The 17,408-nt window shown below is 39.2% G+C and overlaps 1 non-coding gene across 1 annotated transcript; it reads left to right on the top strand.

The window, feature by feature from the left end:
- The first annotated feature begins 542 nt into the window (after positions 1-542).
- Positions 543-646, top strand: LOC116861110. The gene has a single exon (XR_004381411.1). It is a non-coding gene; the product is annotated as a U6 spliceosomal RNA (small nuclear RNA).
- Positions 647-17,408: the final 16,762 nt, after the last annotated feature.

The raw sequence follows: 17,408 nt of genomic DNA, 5'->3' as shown, positions 1-17,408 counted from the left end.
TGTTTAAGTGTTGAAGAAAAACAGGCACCTGTGGTGGTCACGTACTTCACGAACTCCTTGCCTCCTCGCCCAAATCACACACTGCCCCATATATTGTCAACCTGACCATTAAGTTTACACTTTCCTCCTTGCCTTGCACTTGCGTCTGATGTACTGCTATGATCCCAGTGAAAGCAGAGACAAAGCGTGGCTCTGGACCTTTCACCACTAGAGCGTCTCTTCCCCAGGCCTCTCCTTTCTCCTACTTAGGTGTATGGAGTCATCTTTTCATTTGCTGTCTTGGGGTTTGCTGGCCACACCTGACAATATGTTGCAGAAGGGTCACCGCCAAAACTTGAGCTAATGCTTCCATCATAGTACATAATTACCATCGCTCTTCCTGGTGAGAATATCTGAGATTTACTGCTTTTGCAACTTTTGAGTATGTAATAGAGTATCATTGACCATAGTCCTTGTGTTCTGTTGGTGGAAATGTAAATTATTTCAATGACTTTGGAAAATAGGATGGAGATTTCTCAAAAAATTAAAAATGATATGGCCATGTGCTCACTTCAGCAGCACAGATACTAAAATTGGAACAACACCGAGAAGATTAACAGGGCCCCACACAAGGATGACACAGATTTGTGAAGCTTTCCATATTTTTAGAGAAAATTTCATTCCAATGATTTCATATATTATAGGACTATCCACAATTCAGGGCCAGAATAAATTGAAGTCTTTTGGTCCATGTGGCTTAGTGTCTGAGCTCCAAATTAAATGTCATGGCTATCTTTAAAGCATGGGGAAAAAAAAAAAGAGAGAGAGAGAGAGAGAGAGAATAGAATTACCATATCATCCCATTATCCCACTTCTGGGTATATATCCAAAGGAAATGAAAACAGGATCAAAATATATCTTCACTTGAATGCAGCATTACTCACTTTAGCCAAGATATGGAAACAATGCAAGTGTCCACGAATGGAAAGTGAGTGAGTTCTGATCTAGTCTGAGGCTTCTGATCTCCTGCATTGCCAAGGTAAGGATGCTTACTTGCATCTTGCCCTGGGAACAAACAGGCACTTTTCTTTCCTTCCTCATCTCTTCTATGATTATTCCCCGTGTATGCTCCTCCAGCCCTGAGGCCCCTCCTCCCTCCAAACAAGGTTAACCATAGACAAGATCATGGGGCCTTTAGGCTACACCCTCTACCCACCCTGATTCTTTCTCTAAACAAAAAATTCTGTGATTCTTTTTACCAGCACCTGTCCTTAGAGGTAGTGTGGATGAACTTATGTTACATGCATTTGAGCCTTTGCATTTTTCACATGGGACTAAAAAACCTGTTATCTGAAAAGAAAATCCTAGATGTCTGTGAGCTGACAAGCTTGGGAAAGTATAGTTTAAGGCAGGAGTTCCTCCCTATTACCTGTGCTGTTGGAAGCAGACCAGTTGTCCCAAAGTCAATTCACCTAACACCAGTTCGCCCAACGCTCAATCACAATTGTCCTAAAACTGTATGACTCAGACTTCACTTTCACAAATTTTAGGATCATTTCAGCAGCTTTTGTGAATTTGTCTATTAAATAAAATTTCCTATTTGTCTGCAATTTTATCATTTAAAAAAAAAAGAACTATTCAATACCTAACTTGTTTTATTCTCAGGTTACCAATAGGAAATACACTTTTTCAATACTTAATGTGTGGTTTACTGTATTTTCCTATTTGACCCTTCTCCTTGGGGTTTTGCTCTGTTTAAATGGGCATTTATCAGTGTTTTCACCTTATTTATTAGCATGGATTTTGTGGGTGCCCAGTGCTTGCCTGCATGCAACCATGATCTTTCTCATCTAGTGGTTCTTGTCTACACCTGGGTTCATGATGCTGGCAAGGGCTCAGAGATGTCCCCATTGTCTTACTGATACTGATTCTAGAGTTAACCCATTATTGTAAGAGAACATGCTCTGTGTGATTTAAATTCTTTTAAATTTATTGAATTTTTTTTTTAATGGTCCAAGGCAAGGTCTACTTTAATAAATGTTCTAATGTTCCATGAACCCTTGAAAAAACATGTGTGTTTTGCTGTTTTTGGGTGGAGTGTTCTATATATATATATCAGTTCAATCCAGTTGGTTAATTTGGTGTTCTGCTCTTTTATGATCTCTCTGAATTACTATCTATTCTATTGATAACTGAGAGTTGAAATCCCAACTGCAATTGTACTTCTCTATATTTCTTCTTTCAGCTCCATCTATTTTTGTATTTTCTTTTTTTTAAAGTATTAATTTTTGTATACTGTATTTTTTTTAGCTTTTCAACCTACCTCTGTCATAGTATTTGGAATGACTGTAGATAGCTGTGGAATCTGAGTATGATGGGATGATAGGTTGGGTGAAAGAACAACTCTCCTTTGGGCCTCACTGGAACCTTGGAGGGGGAAGGGTTAGGGGTGAGTGTGTTTTCTAGTGCTATTGGAGTGGTTATTGCCATCCCAAATTTCTGTTTTTCGGTCACCCTTTCCTTGGTGCTTTGGCTAAGGGAAAGACATTTTATTGCAACTTTTTTTTTTTTTTTTTTTTTTTTTTTTTGGTCAGCTGTTGGTGGTTCTGGGTTGGAGATGCAGGGGAAACTTTTTTCCCTACATTTCTATGTTCCCAGTTGGGGGGCCCAGTAACAAAAGACATTAACAAAAGAAAAGCTTACAGCTTTATTTAATTCTAATTTTATATGACAGAGGAACCTTCATGAGGGAATAAAGATATGAAGAAGCAGTTAAGTCTGAACATTTTTATCATAATTTCATGAAGAGTGGAAAGTCATGGAAAGACGTAATAGGATATACAATAAAGATATAAGATAAACTGCTTGTTATTTTACCAAGAAAAATGGGTTTATTCAGAAAGAGCAGAGAATTGAGGGTTTTATGACCTGCTTCAGGGAAGGTCAGAAAGGCCTTATTGCACCTGCCATTTCTTAATTCCTTCATCCTGAAATATTCCATTACGGCAAGGCACCATATTTGGGGGCAGAGTGCCCTGAGCTCCATCAGAGGATTCTTTACTGCTCTATCCAGCATGTAAGGGAGGCAAGAAAGAAACCCAGGGGCCTTACCACCCTATAGTCATGATATCCCAAGGCAGTCCACCTTCTTCTTTAGAACTTTCAGGGATTTCCTATGTGTTTTTATTGTGTTGTATCCAGGATTCTTCAGTTATGCAAAGGAGGACCTGGAATCGTGTTACTTCATTTTGGTGGAGCCACAAGACTCTACCTCAGATTTTAAAATAACTGTTTATTAAAATATAAACCACTTCATTCTTTTTAGCAGCTCTGGAGCGTTCCATAGTCTGGGTGTATCACATTTTATTTAAACTGTAGGAGAGCATTTATTGAAAATAATCTCTGTAAACCCCTTTGGGATTTCCATCACTCACTTTCCTTTAGGAACACCAACCCAAAGCAATCTACACATTCAATGCAATCCCTATCAAAATATCACCATCTTTCACAGAGTTAAAACAATCCTAAAAACAATCTTGGGAAAACAAACAAACAAACAAACAAACAAACAAAAAACAAACCAAAAAACCCACAAAAGAACCAAAGCTGGAGGCATCATAATTCTGGACTTCAAGCTGTATTAAAAAACTTGTAGCGATAAACACGGTATGGTACTCGCACAAAACCAGACACATAGATCCATGGAACAGAACAGAAAACCCAGAAAAAGACCCTCAAGTCTATGTTGAACTAATCTTCAACAAATCAGGAAAGAATATCCAATGGAAAAAATACAGTTTCCTCAATAAAAAGTGCTGGGGAAATTGGACAGCTATATATAGAAGAATGAAACTTGATCATTCTCTTACACCCAAAGATAAAATCCAAATGGATGAAAAACTTCAATATGAGACAGGAATCCATCAAAATCCTAAGGGAGAACATACATAGCAACCTCTTCAACATTGGCCACAGTAACTTCTTTCAAGAAATGTTTCTGAAGGTTTGGAAAATAAAAGCAAAAATGAACTTTTGGGACTTCATCAAGTTCAAAAGCTTCTGCACAGCAAAAGAAACAGTCAAGAAAACAAAGAAGCAACCCACAGAATGGAAAAAGATATTTGCAAATGACACTACAGACAAAGGGCTGATATCCAAGATCTATAAGGAACTTCTCAAACTCACCACCCAAAAAATGGATAATCAACTCAAAAAATGGGCATAAGACATGAGCAGACATTTCTCCAAATACATAAGAATGGCTAAGAGACACATAAAAAATGTTCATCACCATTAGCCATCAGGGAAATACAAATCAAAACCACATTTAGATACCACCTTACACCAGTTTGAATGGCAAAAATTAATTTCAAAATATGAAAGGAAGTAGAAACAATCATCAGAAGTTATTACCAACAGTTATATGCCAATAAGCTAAGCAACCTAGATGAAATGGATGCATTCCTGGAAAACTATAAACTCCCAAAATTGAACCAGGAAGAAATTGACAACCTGAATAGGCCGATATCTAGTAACGAGATTGAAGCAGTGATCAAAAACCTCCCAAAAAACAAGAGCCCAGGGCCTGATGGATTCCCTGGGGAATTCTACCAAACTTTCAAAGAAGAAATAACACCTATTCTCCTGAAGCTGTTTCAAAAAATTGAAGCAGAAGCAAAACTTCCAGACTCTTTCTATGAAGCCAGCATTACCCTGATCCCCAAACCAGTCCCTAAGGCAAAGACCCTACCAAAAAGGAGAATTTCAAACCAATATCACTGAGGAATATGGATGCTAAGATTCTCAACAAGATTCTAGCAAACAGGATCCAACAGCACATTATAAAGATTATCCACCATGACCAGGTGGGATTCATTCCTGGGCTACAAGGATGGTTCAACATTTGCAAATCAATCAATGTGATAGAACAAATTAATAAGAGAAGATAGAAGAACCACATGGTCCTCTAAATTGATTCAGAAAAAGCATTTGACAAAATCCAGCATCTGTTCCTGATTAAAACACTTCAAAGTATAGGGATCGAGGGAACATTCCTGAACTTCATCAAATCTATCTATGAAAAACCCACAACAAATATCATCCTCAATGGGAAAAAGCTTGCAGCCTTCCTGTTGAGATCACGAACACGACAAGGATGCCCACTCTCACCACTCTTGTTCAACATAGTATTAGAAGGCCTAGCAACAGCAATCAGACAACCAAGAGAAATAAAAGGTATCCAAATTGGCAATGAAGAAGTCAAACTCTCTCTCTTCGCAGATGACATGATTCTTTATATGGAAAACCCAAAAGACTCCACCCCCAAACTACGAGAATTCATACAGCAATTCAGTAACATGGCAGGATACAAAGCCAATGTACAGAAATCAGTGGCTTTCTTATACACTAACAATGAAAATACAGAAAGGGAAATTAGAGAATCGATTCCATTTACTATAGCACCAAGAACCATAAGATAGCTGGGAATCAACCTAACCAAAGAGGTAAAGGATCTGTACTCGAGGAACTACAGAACACTCATGAAAGAAATTGAAGAAGACACAAAAAGATGGAAGACCATTCCATGCTCTTGGATCGGAAGAATAAACTTTATTAAAATGTCTATACTGCCTAGAGCAATCTATACTTTTAATGCCATTCCGATCAAAATTCCACAGGTATTTTTCAAAGAGCTAGAGCAAATAATCCAGAAATTTCTATGGAACCAGAAGAGACCCCATATTGCTAAGGAAATGTTGAAAAACAAATATAAAACTGGGGGCATCATGTTACCGGATTTCAATCTTTACTACAAAGCTGTGATCACCAGGACAGCATGGTACTAGCATAAAAACAGACACATAGACCAGTGGAACAGAGTAGAGAGCCCAGATATGGACCCTCAACTCTATGGTCAAATAATCTTCGACAAAACAGGGAAAAAATATACAGTGGAAGAAAGACAGTCCCTTCAATAAATGTTGCTGGGAAAACTGGACAGCTATATGTAGAAGAATGAAACTCGACCATTCTCTTACACTGTACAGAAAGATAAACTCAAAATGGGTAAAAGACCTCTACATGAGATAGGAATCCATTAGAATCCTAGAGAAGAACATAGGCAGTAATCTCTTTGATATCAGCCACAGCAACCTCTTTCAAGATATGTTTCAAAAGGCAAAGGATACAAAAGCAAAATGAACTTTCAGGACTTCATCAAAATCAAAAGCTTCTGCACAGCAAAGGAAACAGTCAAGAAAACAAAGAGGCAACCCACAGAATGGGATAAGATATTTGCAAATGACAGTACAGACAAAAGGTTGATATCCAGGATCTATAAAGAACTCCTCAAACTCAACACACACAAAACAGACAATCATATCAAAAAATGGGCAGAAGATATGAACAGACACTTCTCCAATGAAGACATATAAATGGCTATCAGACACATGAAAAAATGTTCATCATCACTAGCCATCAGGGAGATTCAAATTAAAACCACATTGAGAGACCACCTTACACCAGTTACAATGGCCAAAATTAGCAAGACAGGAAACAACATGTGTTGGAGGGGATGTGGAGAAAGGGGAACCCTGTTCCACTGTTGGTGGGAATGCAAGTTGGAGCAGCTACTTTGGAGAACAGTGTGGAGATTCCTCAAGAAATTAAAAATAGAGCTTCCCTATGACCCTGCCATTGCACTACTGGGTATTTACCCAAAAGATACAGATGTAGTGAAAAGAAGGGCCATCTGTACCCCAATGTTTATAGCAGCAATGGCCATGGTCGTCAAACTGTGGAAAGAACCAAGATGCCCTTCAGTGGACGAATGGATAAGGAAGATGTGGTCCATATACACTATGGAGTATTATGCCTCCATCAGAAAGGATGAATACCCAACTTTTGTAGCAACATGGTTGGGACTGGAAGAGATTATGCTGAGTGAAATAAGTCAAGCAGAGAGAGTCAATTATCATATGGTTTCACTTATTTGTTGAGCATAACAAATAGCCTGGAGGACAAGGGGAGTTAGAGAGGAGAAGGGAGTTGGGGGAAATTGGAAGGGGAGGTGAACCATGAGAGACTATGGACTCTGAAAAACAATCTGAGGGGTTTGAAGCGGCGGGGGAGTGGGAGGTTGGGGGATCCAGGTGGTGGGTATTAGAGAGGGCACAGATTGCACGGAGCACTGGGTGTGGTGCAAAAACAAGTAATACTGTTATGCTGAAAATAAAAAAAAAAAAAAAGAAAGGAAGCTCAGATCCCCATCATTTTACAGTGTCTTATCCTTTTGTTACAGATAGGCTTAAATTTGTTCTCTAGCAGGGTTGTTTGTTTATTTTCCTCCTTTTCCAAAAAACAGGCATGGCAATGGTATTTTTGAGGTTCTTATCTGTTTAAAAATGCTTTTCTTGAGTATATGCTTCAATAAATTAGCTGCATCCACAATTCTCTTTTTCTTTAATTTAATTTTATTTGACCCTGAGGTCGAGTCACATGTTCCACCAACTGAAGTAGCTAGACCTCCTTGACTAATGTTTATAGATAAAATTTATTTATTGCTTTTGTGCTTTAACCTCTGTACCAGTTTTAAAGAGTTTAATCTTCTACTTTTATTATGTTTTTATTTGCCTGTGAATTTTTGCCCTTTATTAAATTTCATACACCTGATTTAGACTTTTTCTTTCCAAAGAATTCCCTTTAACATTTCTTGTAAGGCTGATTTAATGGTGATATGAATTCATTTAATTTTGTTTGTCCTGAAAATTTTTGTTTCTTTTCCTTTTTTTTTAAATTAAATTTTATTTTTTCAGTTTCCCCTCTCCCCTCCAAAACCCTCAGTTTGTTTCTCAGAGTCCACAGCCTCTCTTGGTACTTCTCACCTTCCGATTTCCACCCCCTTCACTTATCCTTTGCTTCTCCTAATATCCTCCATGTTATTCCTTATGTTCCACAAGTGAAACCATATGATAATTGACTTTCTCTGCTTGACTTATTTCATTCAGCATAATCTCCTCCAGTCTCATCCATTTGATGCAAAAGTTGGTATTCATCCCTTCTGATGGCTGAGTAATATTCCATGGTATATATGGACCACATCTTCTTTATCTGTTCATCTGTTGAAGGGCATCTCAGCTCTTTGCACAATTTGTTTATTGTGGACACTGCTGCTATGAACATTGAAGTGCATGTACCCCTTCTTTTTTATTAATATAATGTAGTGTTTATTTCAGGGGTACATGTCTGTGAATCATCAGTCTTACACAATTCACAGCACTCACCATAGCACATACACTGCCCAATGTCCATCACACAGCCAACCCATCCATCCCAACTCCCCTCCCCTCCAGCAACCCCTCAGTTTGTTTCCCGAGATTAAGAGTCTCTTATAGTTTGTCTCCCTCTCTGGTTTTGTCTTGTTTCATTTTCCCTCCCTTTCCCTATGATCTTCTCTCTTGTTTCTCAGATTCCTCCTATCAATGAGATCACATGATAATTGTCTTTCTCTGACTGGCTTATTTTGCTTAGTATAATACCCTCTAGTTCCATCCATGTCATTGCAAATGGCAAGATTTCATTTCTTTGATGGCTGCATAATATTCCACTGTATGCACACATGTGTGTATACTACACTTTTTTTTTTTAAGATTTTAATTATTTATTTGACTGAGAGAAACACAGATAGAGAGGGAATACAAGCAGGGGAGAGGAAGAAGAAGGCTTCCTGCTAAGGAAGGAGTCTGATGTGGGGCTTGATCCCAGGACTCCGGGATTATGACCTGAGCCAAAGGCAGATGCTTAATGACTGAGCCACCCAGGTGCCCCCCACACCTTTATCCATTCATCTGTTGACAAACATCTAGGGTCTTTCCATAGTTTAAGCCAAACTTTGCTTTAAGATTTCAATTAAATGATGCTGAGATTTTGATCAAGTCTGGGGTAGCTTGATTGGTATGCTTTACAGATGCTTTTATCAGTTCACTTTTGGCCATAGGATTATTTCTCAGTCTCTGAAAGACATGCCCAATTGTTGTACAACCCAAATTATTTTTCCTTGAGATGCATTGTGCTTTTTAGCTGGTAGATTCAAGCGTGCCTTCATCTTAGGAGAGCTTTCTTTAAGTCTTTGATTTTCTTTTTCTTTTCTTTTTTTTTTTTTTCCTATTGCATTTGCTCTTGTCTTCAGGGACAAGCTTTATGTATATGTTGAATCCCCTTTTTCTTTACATCCTCACCAACACCCGTGTCTTGTTGATTTTTTCCATTCTGATTGGTATGAGGTGGTATCTCATTGTGGTTTCACTTTGTATTTCCCTGATGATGAGTGATGTTGCATCTTTTCATGTTTCTGTTGGTCATCTGGATGACTTTTGGAGAAAATGTTTATTCAGGTCCTCTGCCCCTTTTTATTCAGCTTATTTTAATTTTATTTACTTTTGGTGTTGAGTTTTACAACTTCTTTAAATATTAGCCCCTTGGCAGATATACCATTTGCAAATACCTTCCCCATTAAGTATGTTGCCTTTTTTAATTTTTGTGCAAAAGCTTTTCAATGACCATGTTCCTTTCTAGAGGCTCTAGGCGAGGAATTGTTTCCCTGTCTTTTCCAGCTTCCAGAGTCCTTCTCACATGGAATCACTATAAACTCTTCCCTCCCTCCCTTCCCCTTTTAAGGACGCTGTGACAATGTTAAGCCCACCTGAACAACCCAGGGCCCTCTCCCTAACTTAAGGTCAATGATGACCATGCTTCATGCCCTCTGTTGCCATAACTGCTTTGGGCCATACATTGTGACATGTTCATGGCTTATGAGAATCAGAATGTGGACACGGGGTGAGAGCATTACTATGCCTACCGAATATCCACCCTATTGGAGTGTTCTTCACTATCTTCTATTGGCCAGATGCCTTTCCTCCCTTTGCTCCCCCCTTCCCCAATTATGTTTACACAGTTTTCATGATGGTTTCCTTAAAAAAAAAATTACATTTCTTTGAAATAATGGAGTTTTTCCTGGAGTAGCTGGCACATATCCCCAAGCATTCCGTGGCTGTAATTTAGGGATCTTTGAACATGGGTGGGAGAAAGTTGAATCTCAATTTTCTCTCACAAATCTAGGCAGTACAGCCCAGTGGCATCCATAAGTCATTTGCGTTTGGTACCGTAGCAACTGGAGCCTTTCTCTGCTTGGTGTGAGTAACAGGAAGTGTCCTTGACTCACCTCGTGCTTGCATGACACAGGTTTTGGGTGACTTCATTGGACTTCTCAGTGACCAGTGTCAGCCTGTGTTAGGTTTTTACTGTCTTATACTTTCTCTCCACACTGGTGACCAGTACCTGCTATTGAAAATACATGTCCCTGCTTCATCGCCAAAGCCTGTGGAGCACAGTATCCAAGTATGTTTGGTGGTTTGCCTGTTCACCTAGACTTCTGGATTCCAAGGAGAGTAAGTCTGGAGTGGCTCCTTCCCACCCATGCATGTCACCCCCACCCAAAACCCTGGATTCCCTTTATTTCCCTGCAGATGTGCTCCCTCCCTGTGTCCTTCTGTTGCCAGCCCAGGCTCCATGTACCTAGGAGCCTCTCCTGCTTGGTGACTTTATCAAGTGGAGGTTCTTTCTCAGTCTTTCTTTCTTGTTGTCTTCAGTTGACTTCAGAGATGACACAAGGTTGAGGGCTTCCCCTCTGCCTTCTTTAACAGATTTTCAGCTATTTGCAATATTATCTTTTTATATTTACTGAAGTCCCTTAGAACAAAGAGGTAGCACAGAACAGTGTGATGTAGGTATATCTTCCCACACACAGTCACCTCTCTTAGGGGGTGACCTGAGAGGCAAAAATATGCATGGTATCTATTTTCCTGTCTTTTCTCTATTCTTATATTCAATTTTTTTTGTGTTCAATCCATCTTCAATTTATATAGGTTTATCTTATAAAGTGAAGTATAATTGCTTACTTTTAGCTTTATGAGTATAAAAAAGTAGCATTTATAATACAGCTCTTGTTTACTCTCTTCTGGGCTAAATGTTCACATTATCATGCAATGATTGCCACTGTCCACCTCAAACTGGACCTTGTACCCACTCAACAACTCCCCGTGTCCTTCCCCTTGGTCCCTGTCAACCAGGATTGTTGGGGAGAACTAACAGGAAGAGGAGGCAACAAGCCACGGTTGGAACCCCCTGACTACGGTCTCCAATGCTAATGTTCCTTGTAAAGAGTAATTCTACAGAAAGGCTTAATGACACAGGCAAAAAAATTGAAACAAAACAACCTTGTAGAAATATGAGGCACAGGATGTTTGAATGGAGGGCTTGCCTTTTGTAAAGTAGGAACTGAAAACTATTTGTCATGATCACCAGCCAAATATTCTTCAATCCATATCCCCGGTGTAGAGGTCTAAGAATTGGGGGTTCATACACCTATGGAAACCCATCTTTGCTGGGGAGGTGGTGGTTCCAGAGACATGGAACACAGTGGCAGCATTGGGTGCCTTGGCCAGGCTTCTTCCTACAAGAACTCATGGACTCAGTAATGAAAAATCACAGCTTTATTTCCCAACCCTGCTTTTGTCTTTACATAGCATTGCCCCTGCCTGCACATCTCCTTTTCACCATGTGACTTGCTTTGGTTACCTGCATTTACAATGGAGTCTTTTTCAAGGAAAGCCTAGATAACTTGGGACCCCATGTCTCCTGTCCCTTCCCTTCTCCCTGGTAAAGGGAGGGTGTCCAGCTCCTGGGCTGCTCTCTGTCTTTACTAGACCTCTTGGAGGTCTCCCTGCCCTCACCTGGCTCCCCATCTTCCTCCTAGCTGCATCTGGCACCATGTCCTCATTGATCTCGGGTGCTCTGGGATTTCTGGTTGCTCCAGAAAGCATGCTCCCTCATTGGGTCTGGTCCATGGAGGGTTTTGTGCATACATCATGGCCTGCCCACCTGGCACCTCATACACCATTTCCTTATTTTTGAAGAGGGACTTCTCTGAGAGGTGTGTGCTCTTTCTGAGCTACATTTGGGATAGTGAAGCATGTTTTCTTGTATTTTCAGATCCCCTCCACCTACTAGGAGCTTATGTCAAACTCATCCTGGGAATTGCACCTCAGTTGTGTGGTTGGGCTCTGGGTCCTTCCTCAGGGACTGTATTAGAGTTCTCCAGAGAAATAGCATCTGTAGGATGTGTACATTTATGAATGTATATATATGAATATTGGTGTCACGCTCTGAAACTCATATGTTGAAACCTAATCCCCAATGAGATGACATTTGGAGATGGGGCCTTTGGGACATCTTAGGTGACTAGAGTGTAGTTAGAGCTCTTGTGTAGGATATCAGGGAGAGCCCTCCCTCCTCCTTCCTTGTGAGGACACAGTAGAGAGATGACCTAGAAGCTAGAAAGCTGACCCTCATTAGACACTGTATCTGCTTGTTCCTTTGTCTTGGACTACATGGCTTCCAGAACTGTGTTAAATAAATGCCTATTTTTTTAGCCACCCATTTTATGGTCTGACATTTTTGTCATAGTATCCTGAATAGATGCAATATATATGTATATATTGTACTTATATCTTATTTATCTATGGATCTATATTTCCCTATCAATCATCTATCAATAAATCATCAGTCAATCAATCTATCTGTCATCTGTCAATCAATCTTCCTATTTATCTACGGGTATTTTAAGGAATTAGCTCATATGATTGTGGAAGCTGTCAAGTCCCAAACTGGCAGGGCAGGCTGGAGACCTAGGAAGAAATGACATTGAAGTTTTGAATCTGAAGGCAGCTTACAGGCAGAACTCCTTCTTCTTTGGAATATCACAGTCTTCTTTCTTAAGACTTTCAACTGGTTATACAACTTGATCTCATCTAAAAAAGTACTCTCACAGCAGCATCCAGACCAAATATCTGGGTACCATGGACTGGCTAATTTGACCCAATGTAGGGACTCTCCATTTCTTCAATTCAGCCTCATGTTAAAATTTTCACCATAAGAGACTCTTAATCTCATGAAACAAACTGAGGATTGCTGGGGGTGTAGGGGGGTAGGGATGGGGTGGCTGGGTTATCAGCATTGGGGAGGGTATGTGCTATGGTGAGTGCTGTGAAATGTGTAAGCCTAATGATTCATAGACATGTACCCCTGCAGCAAATAACACATTATATGTTAATAAAAAATTTCATGTTCTTTGAAATTGTCTTTACATCACCTCACAGTCTTCCCTGTGCTATAGTATGAGATGAAATTTATTTCCTGAATTCATGAATGCTTATGCTACTAGGAGCTCAACAAAACTTTTCTCTCTCAAAAAGCCTGTATTTGCAGGGCCCACAGTCTGTTATGGTTCATCTCCCTCTCTGATTTCTCCCCCTTAAGGAGGGCATGTGTTGTGACCAGCGCTGGGTGTTTTATATAACTAATGAATCATTGAATGCTACATCAGAAACTGATGATGTAGTATATAGTGGCTAACTGAACACACACACACACACACACACACACACACACAAGCTTGTATTTGACCACAGAAGTTCTTTGTTCAAAGTGATCATTCTAACTTTAAATTCAGAGATGGCTGAAAACTCCTTATTTTGTGACCATGTTGCCCCAGGGAAAACTATGGTGACATTTGGGGATGTCATATATGGTGACAAAGGGATACTAGTGGCCTATAGCAGGAGAGTTCTTGAGAAATATTTCATAGTCCTAGGGCATAGACACCCATCTATCAGACTGTCACATTGTCAGCAATATTACATCTGCACCACTAATTCTTAGCTCAAAGTCAGTTCAGGGAAGTGGAAACTCAAAGAGAATAGTCAAATCTCAAAAATGGCTTCTACTCTGTATGTTGCCTTTGGATATAAGGAACAAAAAGAAATACGAAATTGGCTTAAATATCGAGGCATTTTATTGTTGGGCTTGTTGCTTCAGTGGACATGTTCTGTGCATTCCTGGCTCTGCCATCCTTCTTGTTTTGTGCTCTCTCATAGCCACAAAATGGCCTCAGCTGTTTCAGGCAACATTTCATGACTGATGTAAGCTCCTTTATTAGTAAAGGAGTAAACATTATCAAAATTCTTTCGTAGGAGCACAGACCTTTTCACCCCTGTGAAGTTCTGGTCTTCATAGGACTTACTCAATAGTTGACTCCTTAAAGAATCATTAGGAGAAGAAGATCCAATGATTGCCTTGTGTAAATTGGAATATGCTCCTGGAGTTGGAGGAGAGAGTTCACTTTTCTTGAGTCTTGTGGGGGAAAAGATGGGCAATTATGCAAAACTGGAGTCCCTTTACCAAGGAAGAAGACAGACAACGGATGCTGGTCTGACCACCTAAAGGATTTGCTCCACTTCTGTGGAATTTTACCCTCATTTTAGAGTATTTATCTACCCTCATTTAGAACTACTATTGTAGTTCAGGCCTTGACATGAAATAGAAAGCAGGAAAGGATTAGTACCTGCTGGGGCAGAGAAAAAAGACCATGATTAGATAGTGGACTGGTATACTGATGATGCTGGAAGAGAAGGGCAGTCCAGTTGTCCCTACCATCCTATATTGATGTGACCAAAATTCCACCAACTTGATACATGGGATAGGTAACATTATCTCTTTGTTTTTCTTTTTATATTACAAAATTATAAGGGCACCTGGGTGGCTTAGTTGGTTAAACATTTGCCTTCGGCTCAGGTCATGATCTCCGGGTCTTGGGAGTCAACCCCTTGTAGTCTCCCTCTGTGCTCTCTATCTCCCAAATAAATAAATGAATAAATAAATAAATAAAATATTTAAAAATAAATTACAAAGTTATATATGCTTGTTGGAAAAAACCAATTAATAAAGAAATGTACAAAATAATAGCATTTTCTACTTTCTTTGAAGATTATTTATTTGAGAGAGAAAGTGAGAGAGCATGAGCAAAGGGAAAGGGGCAGAGGAAAAGGGGCAGAAGCCGTGAGGCAAAGCAGGACTTGATCCGAGAATCCTGGGATCATGACCTGAGCTGAAGGCATACACTTAACCAGCTGAGCCACCCAAGCACCCTGCATTCCTTATTAGTGTAGAAAATAAATATCCTCAGAAGCTTTCACTTCATATTTGCAGTTTCAAATATAGTTCTTCCAGATTTGTCTACATGTGTATTAGAAAATGCATATAAGTATATTTAAAAAAATAAGTAATATCATGTATACCTTCAACAAATTGCATAGTGTCTCATAAAATATTCTGCAGGAGATTTTTTAAGGTTTCAACAGAAGTTAAACTCCAGGAAGCCCATCCAGGTAATGAAAAGAGTCATACAAGGGCTGACAAATAAAACTCTGCAGCTGATGCACATGTCCTATTTTGTGGTCTCCCAACGTATGGTTATGGAGTCCTGAAAATGCCACTAATGCAGTTAGAACTTAACAGTTCATTTTAATTAACTTAAATCTGAAACAACCAACATCACATAAATACACTCTTAAGAGAATATCCATTTATTTATTTATTTATATTTATTTGTTTATTTCATTTTTTCAGTGTTCCAAGATTCACTGTTTATGTACCACACCCAGTGTTCCATGAACTACATGCCCTCTTTAATACCCACAACTGGGCTCACCCATCCCCCCACCCCTCTCCCTTCCAAAATCCTGTTTGTTTCTCAGAGTCCGCAGTCTCTCATGGTTCCTCTCCCGGTCCGATTTCCCCCAATTCACTTTTCCTTTCCTTCTCCAAATTTCCTCCATGTTATTCCTTATATTCCAAAAGTAAGTGAAACCATATAATAATTGACTTTCTCTGTTTGACTTATTTCGCTCAGCATAATCTCCTCCAGTCCCATCCATGTTGATACAAAAGTTGGGTATTCATCCCTTCTGATGGCTGAGTAATATTCAATTGTATATATGAACCACAACTTCTTTACCCATTCATCTCTTGAAGATCTTGGCTCTTGGCATCTTGGCTCTTTCCACAGTTTGTCGGTTGTGACCATTGCTGCTATAAACATTGGGGTACATATGACCCTTCTTTTCACTACATCTGTATCTTTGGAGTAAATACACGATAGTGCAATTACAGGGTCATAGGGTAGCTCTATTTTTAATTTCCCTAAGAGAATATTCTGAAAAACTATATGTTAACAAATGGGACAATTTGGAAGAAATGAATAAATTCCTAGAAACATAAACTATTGAAGCTGAAACAAGAAGGAGAAAAAAATAACCAACAACAGAATAGACAAATAACCAGCAAAGAAATGGAATCAGTAATTAAAAACCTCCCAAGAAACAAAACTCCAGGACCAGATGGATTCACAGGGGAATTCTACCAAGCATTTAAAGAAAAATTAATACCTATTCTCAAATTATTCCAAAAAATAGAAAAAGAAAGAAAACTTCCAAATACATTCTATGAGACCAGCATTACCCTGATATCTAAAACAAAGTCTCCACTAATAAAACAGAAGTACAAGCTAATATCCCTGATGAACATGGATGCAAAAATTTCTTTTTTTAATCATTTTTTAAAATTTATTTATTCAGCATAACAGTATTCATTGTTTTTGTACCACACCCAGTGCTCCATGCAGTCCGTGCCCTCTCTAATACCCACCACCTGGTTCCCCCAACTTCCCACCCCCCCACCTCTTCAAACCCTTCAGATTGTTTTTCAGAGTCCATATAGTCTCTCATTGTTCACCTCCCCTTCCAATTTCATCCAACTGCCTTCTCCTAACTCCCCATGTCCTCCATGCTATTTGCTATGCTCCACAAATAAGTGAAACCATATGACAAGACTCTCTCTGCTTGACTTATTTCACTCAGCATAATCTCTTCCAGTCCCGTCCATGTGGATGCAAAAATTTCTAATAAAACATTAGCAAATTGAATCCAATGGTACATTAAAAGTATCATTCACCATGATATAGTGGAATTTATTCCTGGGCTGCAACAATGATTTCTTATCACAAATCAATCAATGTGATACACCAAAGCAATAAGAGAAAGGATAAGGACTATAACATCTATTCATGATAAAAACCCTCAATAAAGTAAGTTTAGAGGGAATTTACCTCAACATAGTAAAAGCCACATATGAAAAACCCACAGCTAACATCATCTTCAATGGAGAAAAACTGAGAGCTTCTCCCCTGAGGTCAGGAACATAACAGGGATGCCCATTCTCACCACTATTGTTCAACATAGTTCTAGAAGTCCTAGCCTCAGCAATCAGACAAGAAAAAGAAATAAAAGGCATCCAAATTGGCAAAGAAGTCAAACTCTCATTCTTCAAATATGACATGATATTCTATGTAGAAAACCTGGAAGACTCCAGCAAAGAACAGTTAGAACTGATACACAAATTCAGTAAAGTCATAGAATACAAAATCAGTGTAAAAGAATGTGCTGCATTTCTACACACCAATAATGAAGTAGCAGAAC

This window comes from Lontra canadensis, unplaced genomic scaffold (assembly GCF_010015895.1).
Source record: "Lontra canadensis isolate GAN:19392208 unplaced genomic scaffold, GSC_riverotter_1.0 scaffold190, whole genome shotgun sequence".
Lineage (NCBI taxonomy): Eukaryota > Metazoa > Chordata > Mammalia > Carnivora > Mustelidae > Lontra > Lontra canadensis.
Note: the sequence above shows the minus strand (reverse complement) of the source record. Positions and strands in the feature narration are given on the sequence as shown.